Here is a 7630-nt window from a genome sequence, read left to right on the forward strand (position 1 = left end):
GAAAATACTAAGGGCCGGTAGCACGGTAGTCCAGGGTTCTCTGTTGGCTGGCCCCATCATCACTGTCACCTCTTATAATTGGCGTAGAGCGGGCGTGTCGGGTCTGACCCGCCTCTGCCCATCGACTGTCACACCATATATTACACCTCTACTACAGGGGTGGATTTGATATCTCACCGCTGTCACAAATTATTATGTCTCAATGACGGGGGTGGGTTAAAACACACTAAATCACTTTGTCTGCCATTTCTCTGTGGCTAGTCCCTTCTCTACGTCAGTCAACCCTTCGTTGACTCGACCCACCGCCGTTGCCATAAGTAATGCTTCGACGGCAGGGGTGAGTAAAACACAATTACTAATTCTCCCTGTCAGCCACCTCTCGTTGGCCGATCTCCACCTCTGCTATAACTTTGTTATGCCTGAAGGGGGCTAATAAACTATCTGAATTACTCTTCCCTTGTTCCATCAGGAACGCATCCCCTTGTCTCTACTACTAGTCTCTCACCCTTAACTCGGATTCTCATAACCCTTACTTCCAGTTGCATCCGGCTGCCGTTGACCACCTGGGTCAGTTCTGCCTTCGCTTAGGTCTGGGAAAGGGAGGAGTTTGTGAGGGTGAATCATACGCTGGGTACATCCTACCCTAAGTACATTGTCTATGTACACTCTTATTTACAATCCTATTTACGGTATGAACAATGCCGACTTTCAGTCGGGACTTCATTGCGTCTTGACTTTACCATGCTATGACTTCATCATGGTCTCCCCTTCTGGGCTGTAGGACTTGAGTCTGTCTCTTTCTCTCTACTGTTTCGACTCATGAGGATATGCAAGTATTCAACGTTCAATGTGATCCTCTTTCCTCTCTCTATTCCCTACTATTCATTACATAATTCTACATTATTCTGTCATAATACTTCACCCTTATAATATTCTGCCCCTAAAGTTATACATACCGAAAGCCTACATATATTTATCACAAAATCAAGAGTCACAACTATAAACACAAATGTGCGTGCTCTGCACACTACCAGTAATCCTAACACTCTATCTAACGACTGCCATATTTACTACACTAGCAACCTCGCCTATTACTTGTTACACGATTTCTATTATTCTACCCTAAGGGCTCGCCGGGCACACTGGAGTCGGTTTTCAACATTTTACAAACAACAATTTACCAACAACCACAAAGTTTAACAGCCTGGCTAGTATGAGTAAACGTGACTTACTTGAAATAGAGACGCAGCGACACCACAACTTGTAGTACCCATGTCGGACAGAGCCTACGGCTAATTGTTACGTTTTTAGATCGATTTCCATTTAGATTTTTCTCATTTTTATACACTAATTTTGCTGGCACTGCAGTTGGCGAAAGAGGGAGGTTAACTACTCCCTTTGTTCTAAATTTCGGGGTGGAGGGTTTTCATTAGTTGTTTTCTTTGGGGGTGGGCGGGTCCGTAGCGCCTCGTCGCTGCGTATTTAATAATATTATTATAATCCAGTGGCCCACAAACGCGACTTGCAGTGGTGCGATTACGCATTCCTGCTGACTCCAACATTCTTGACCTAGATCGCCTGTCCAGGTGTCGCCATTCTAGCTCGATTGCTGTAAAACGCTTTTCGCAAGTCTCGAAACATTTAGGCAATGTCTTTTGATTTTCAGTCTCGAAATTGCGGCGTAGCACCTTCCTTGTATTTGTCTTTAATATGATAATTTTCCTGAAGTTCAATAATTTCCATTTGAACTTGACGTGGGGCATCTGCAGCATCACAGTCAAACGGATTTTGAAACAATCTAATTTCCTGAGCACTGGAATCTAAATCAGCAAATCGCTTCCGAAATTGTTCTTTCAACCCTGAAATGACTAAATCTGCAAACGAGGTAGGAACTTCTGCTTCACTCTTTTTATGCAACTCTGCACAGTTTAGCATATGAACAAAGTTACAATTTTTCACTTGGTTTTCCAGAAGTATCAACTTTGCTCTGAATGCCTTGATAACTGCAAATAATCACAGACTAAGTTATTTTCACCCTGCAACTTGAAATCCAAATGATTCATTTGGTTCACCAGATCAGCAAAAAATGCAAATTTCCAAAACCACTCGGTATCTGATGAAAGTGGTTCGTGATGGCTTTTCTCGGTAAGAAATATATCAATCTCATTCCTGAGCTGAAAGAAGCGCGAAAGAACCTTTCCATAGCTAAGCCATCGAACTGCAGTATAATATGTTAGGTCAATAAGCTCGGAATCACATTTACCAATACTCACTGGGAAATTAGTTCAATTGGCGCATTTCTGCACAACTCTTTCGCGGGCCAGATAAAATCACATCGCGGGCCGGATGTGGCCCGCGGGTCGTAGTTTGGAGACCCTTGGTCTAGATAATGTGGGACCCTCAACGTCTCACAAACCTATGGGCCTTCACGGCTTGGTACAGGGATAGCTTTTCTTTTTTTTTTTTTTTTAACCCATTGAAGACCTACCTTTTCAACGCAATAAAATTTAGTTCCTAGGGTAGTCGGTATCAGGGGAAGCGGTGAAACTGGGATAGGGGGAAGGGAAACATGCATAACTGCCATCTCTACGCATACTACATGAACTAGATAGTCTGGAAATAATTGGAATCGATCATAATACACCTATCGCAATTAATCGAATCGCTAAGTGTGAGCCAATCAGAGAATCTTGAATTTCCGTTGAAGGATTTGGGCGTTGGATCAGTAATACTGCGTGGTTTGTAATGTTACGTGTGCACCTTAGAGGTACGTCGCGCAATTAATTAGATCACTTACTAAGTAGGGAGACGACATTTTAATTTTCCTTGGCACTACAGCCCCAGTGGGCCTAGGCCTACCTCCATGAACTTCTCCGTTCACTTCGGTTTTTCTAGATCTTACACATTCGGTAGGACTCCTTGGGCGGGTGATCAGCTCGTCGCAAGGCCTCTACCTGTACACAAACACAGAAAAACGCACACACACAAGCTAAATATCCATGCCCTGGGTGTGATTCGAACCCACGATCCCGGTTTCCAAGCGAGCGAAGACAGTACATGCCTTACACCGCTCGGCTACCGTGACCGGCTGAGACGACATTTACACACGAATATACATCTGTGTGTTATTTTTGTATATGGATTATTATGCTTACTACTCCCAGTGAAATTAAAAACAATCATGAAGCCAAAAAGTGTTGCTACGATATTTAATCAAAATCGTATTTCTGTATTTTAAGCATCTATCGGTGTAGCCTAATTATGCTTACTACTCCCAGTGAAATTAAAAACAATCATGAAGCCAAAAAGTGTTGCTACGATATTTAATCAAAATCGTATTTCTGTATTTTAAGCATCTATCAGTGTAGCCTAATTAGAACCGTAAAATCTCAAGAAACTCTTGAGAGTGCTGCGATTGTGTTATAATATTTATTTGTTTCTTGCAGGATAAATGGGAAGAATAAGGAAATGTTTTGCTCCTGGGTGCGTGTCATGCAGCGAGCACACTGGAATCAAATTCTATTTTCCCAGGGATTCAGCACGGTATGAGCCGATGTAAAATATTATTATAAAACATACTGTAAAATTTTGGCCAGTGTTATTAAAGGAGCTAAAAATCTTCATTATAATTAATTTCTAATTCCAGTAACAAAATGAAAACCACCTTGAGCATTAAAAAATCAGACACAGGTAGAAAAATTAATAATTTAGATATAGAGTTTTTAAACAGTTATGTGAAGTTAACTGATATCATAATGTGATTACAGATTCTTCTAATAATAATTTTCGAACAATAGCTGACAAGAGCAATACCAATAATGCAAATCCAGAACTCACAGACACACTTAAGACATATAATTGTCCAATACTAATTAAATGGAAAATCACAGAAAAAAGAAGACTCCAACTGAGCTGGCTCCCTTTACAAACTCCAGAGAGCAAACGACTACTTAACGCAGCAACACAGGAACTCAAACAACTCCTCAACACTAACAAAAACGACCGCATCCAAACGTTCCTGCACGGTCTCACACCAACAGAAGCCACCGACTACTCCTTGTGGAAGGTGACCAAAAGAATAAATCAGGTCAAGAAATTCTCCCCACCCCTCAGAACACCACACGGAACCTGGGCAAAAAGCAATGTCGATAAAACACGCCTTCGCAAAACACCTAACAAAAGTTTTCCAGCTGCATTCCACAGAAAATAAACCCGAAGAGGAAGAAGTACTTACACAACTTCTGAACACCCCCAATCAACTTGAACCTCCACCCAATCGCTTTAAGAGAGCTGAAGTCCAAGAAATCATCACCAGCTTAAATCCTAAAAAATCATCAGGATACAACCTCATCACTGGCAAAATCCTTAAAGAGCTACCTCCTATTGGAATAAAATATCTCACCCAACTATTCAATGCAGCTTTATCCAAAGGATACTTCCTGACCCAATGGAAAGTTGCACGGATCATTCTCATACCAAAGCCTGGTAAACCTCCTAACAAGTTAACATCTTACCGGCCAATAAGCCTATTACCCATTGTATCTAAAGTATTTGAAAAGCTTCTCCTAAAAAGGATCTTGCCAATGGTTGAAAGATTAATACCAAATCATCAGTTTGGCTTCAGGAAGAGACACTCCACAATAGGACACACCGTATTATACAAAAGATAAATGAAGCCATAGATAACAAACAATACTGTTCGGCAGCATTTTTAGACATCTTGCAAGCATTTGACAAAGTATGGCATACAGGACTCCTATACAAGTTAAAACGGTCTCTCCCTCCGAACTATTTCACTATCCTCAAGTCCTACTTGCACAATAGACACTTCCTCGTACAAGTCGAAACAGAGCACACAGAACTATTCCCAATCAATGCGGGTGTACCCCAAGGCAGCGTCCTAGGGCTGCTATTATACCTATTATATACTGCAGACCTCCCAACCACTTCAGAAACAATCACAGCAAGCTTTGCTGATGACACCACTGTGGTAGCCACAGATAATGATCCAGCTGCTGCTTTGCAGAAACTGCAAACCAACCTACTGGCAATTCAAAACTGGATAAAAAATTGAGAATGAAAGTAAATGAATCCAAATTGATCCACGTTATGTTCACCACAAGAAAAGAAACATGCCCACCGGTACACATAAAACAACGCACGACTCTCCCGAGAAGAAGACGTCAAGTATCTTGGACTGCACCTTGACAGACGACTTACCTGGCACAAACACATCCTAACTAAACGGAAACAACTGGGAATTACCCTCACCAAAATTCACTGGCTACTTGGACGTAAATCAAAACCTTCTACAGGCAACAAACTCCTTATATACAAAACAATCCTCAAACCAATCTGGACCTATGGAATACAACTTTGGGGTACAGCTTCCAACTCAAACGTAGCAATTCTAGAACGATTTCAAGCCAAAGCCTTGCGCATGATAGTGGACGCACCTTGGTACGTACCAAACATAGTCATCTGAAGAGATCTCCAAATACCAACAGTGAGAGAAGAAATTCACCGATACAGCGCCCTATACAATACTCGGCTCAGAGCACATCCAAACAACCTAGCCGTCCACCTTACGGAGCCACCGGAATTCAGGCGACTGCAAAGACATCTGCCAAATGACCTGCCCACCAGATTTATATTGCAATAGTATACCAATAATTCTTGATTAAAGATCTAGATAGTAAGCTCTCCCCCAAAACTCACATGAGGCCTCAAGCCTAATCACTAAAGAAGAGTGCAAATGAGCTCTCCTCTTCAAGTCATGTACACCATAAAAATTTGCTGAATGTAATAGTACAGACTGCAAATAAAATGGGACTATATTTTATTAATTTCTGAACGTCACATGGCCTGATCCTTAGAGAGGAGTTGTCATCTATGGCTTCCAGCAGAGCTTGAACTCTAGCCTCCACCCGCTGTTCATGGTTTTCGTCGCACAGGTCATGTGGCGTGAACTAATTTTCCAAACAGTCGGCAATTTCATTGTCTTTTTCAGAAGGATGAAATTTAAGGCCAGAAGAACCATAAATAGCAGTTGGTGCCCTTGGTCCGTCTCTCTTAAGGAGAGATTTCGCAATGGGCCATTTACTCTGAGGTGTGACTTCAGCGTTACCTATTTCTTATGAGTGTTCATCAAATTATAAAAGGAACTGAAAGACTTGGAGTTCATTGTTAATTACATTATTAATCATAAAGAATGAATAAGAGTTCTGCAGTCCATGTAGAGAATACTAAAATTCAGCAAAGTGTGGCTTGAGCTGTTGAAATGTGTGACTTCAGTTTTTTGTCTCTATTTTTTTTATTTATTAATGTTACAGACCTTGAGTTACAAAACCTTTAAATTTGTTTCAGAATTTGGTGAACACCTCCAAGGATGACTGAACAGCTTGAGTCCATAGGTGGAATCAATAATTTTGATTACATTTTCGTGTTGTATCAAATGTATTCTAACTGAATTGAGTACATTCATGATAAAACACCAACTATGTCAGCTATAAATTTTGGTTGAGAAATATGTGTAGTAATATATAACACTAATTAACAAATGATATGGTGCTTTTACACAAGGCCAAATGGAAGCAAACAGAACTCACACAATGCAAATTAATTCATTCTCAATAATTTTAAAAATGACAGTTTTAAATTAATATTGTCAGGTGTACCGAAGAGACTAATAATTACAGGACAGATAAGAGCGCTTCTGAGGACGTTATGTAATGGCACAAGCAGGACAATGGACAATTACCATGGGAAGGTTTACCAGAAAACATTCTATAGACATTAAAATGTGTCATTATAATGGAGTGGAAAATAGATTTAGGTGTTTGAGGAGATCTGTATAGAGAAATTTCCCTACCCTTTTCCACTGAAAAAGTGTTCATTGCTAATGGAACTAATGAGTTTATTCTCTCTTTTAAGGAATTCCCTTTCTTTGAGAATTATGAATTGGATCTCAAAGGAAGTATACTTGGAGATGGAAGTTTCTCAGTGTGTTATAAATGCACAAATTGAGAGACAGGAAGGAAGTAGTGACTTGTAATAAGTAGTTACTATAGGATTCTGATGATGGTGTATAACACACTGATATATTGGGTTTTTGGACTTTATCCATCATCCTGGTTTTTAAGATAACTAATAAAAACACGACGTTTCGGAAACTGGATCTGTTTCCGTCCTCAGGTGAGGTCACTGGAGGTCCAGTGATTGAGGCTAGCTCTTTCTAACGGACCCAACAGAATAGGTTTTTCCTTCACCTGAGGATGGAAACAGATCCAGTTTCCGAAACGTTGTGTTTTTATTAGTTATCTTAAAAACCAGGACGATGGATAAAGTCCAAAAACCCAATATATCAGAGTGACTTGTAATATTGACTGCATGCAATTTTGCTGTGAATATGCCAGGGCCATCCAAATATTGTTGGGCTTCATGCAGGATACTTTCATCAGGTGAGTGCGTGCAGTCTGAGTATTACTCTGAATGTTCAATTGTGAAACTTAGAACACAGGTACTGTATATACCGGTGTATAAGATGAGTGATGCATAAGGTGACCCTTGAATTTTCAAATAAAACCTTGAAATTCCAGTTATTCTTGCCGGATAACATGGCTATAAAATA

General features: G+C 40.4%; 1 long non-coding RNA gene across 1 annotated transcript; it reads left to right on the forward strand.

The window, feature by feature from the left end:
* Positions 1-2707: 2707 nt before the first annotated feature.
* On the forward strand, positions 2708-7124 carry LOC117282383. The gene is made up of 3 exons (XR_004513113.1): positions 2708-2767; positions 3447-3543; positions 6367-7124. It is a non-coding gene; the product is annotated as an uncharacterized LOC117282383 (long non-coding RNA).
* Positions 7125-7630: the final 506 nt, after the last annotated feature.

The sequence above is a fragment of the Cryptotermes secundus genome, unplaced genomic scaffold (genome assembly GCF_002891405.2).
Source record: "Cryptotermes secundus unplaced genomic scaffold, Csec_1.0 scaffold1901, whole genome shotgun sequence".
Lineage (NCBI taxonomy): Eukaryota > Metazoa > Arthropoda > Insecta > Blattodea > Kalotermitidae > Cryptotermes > Cryptotermes secundus.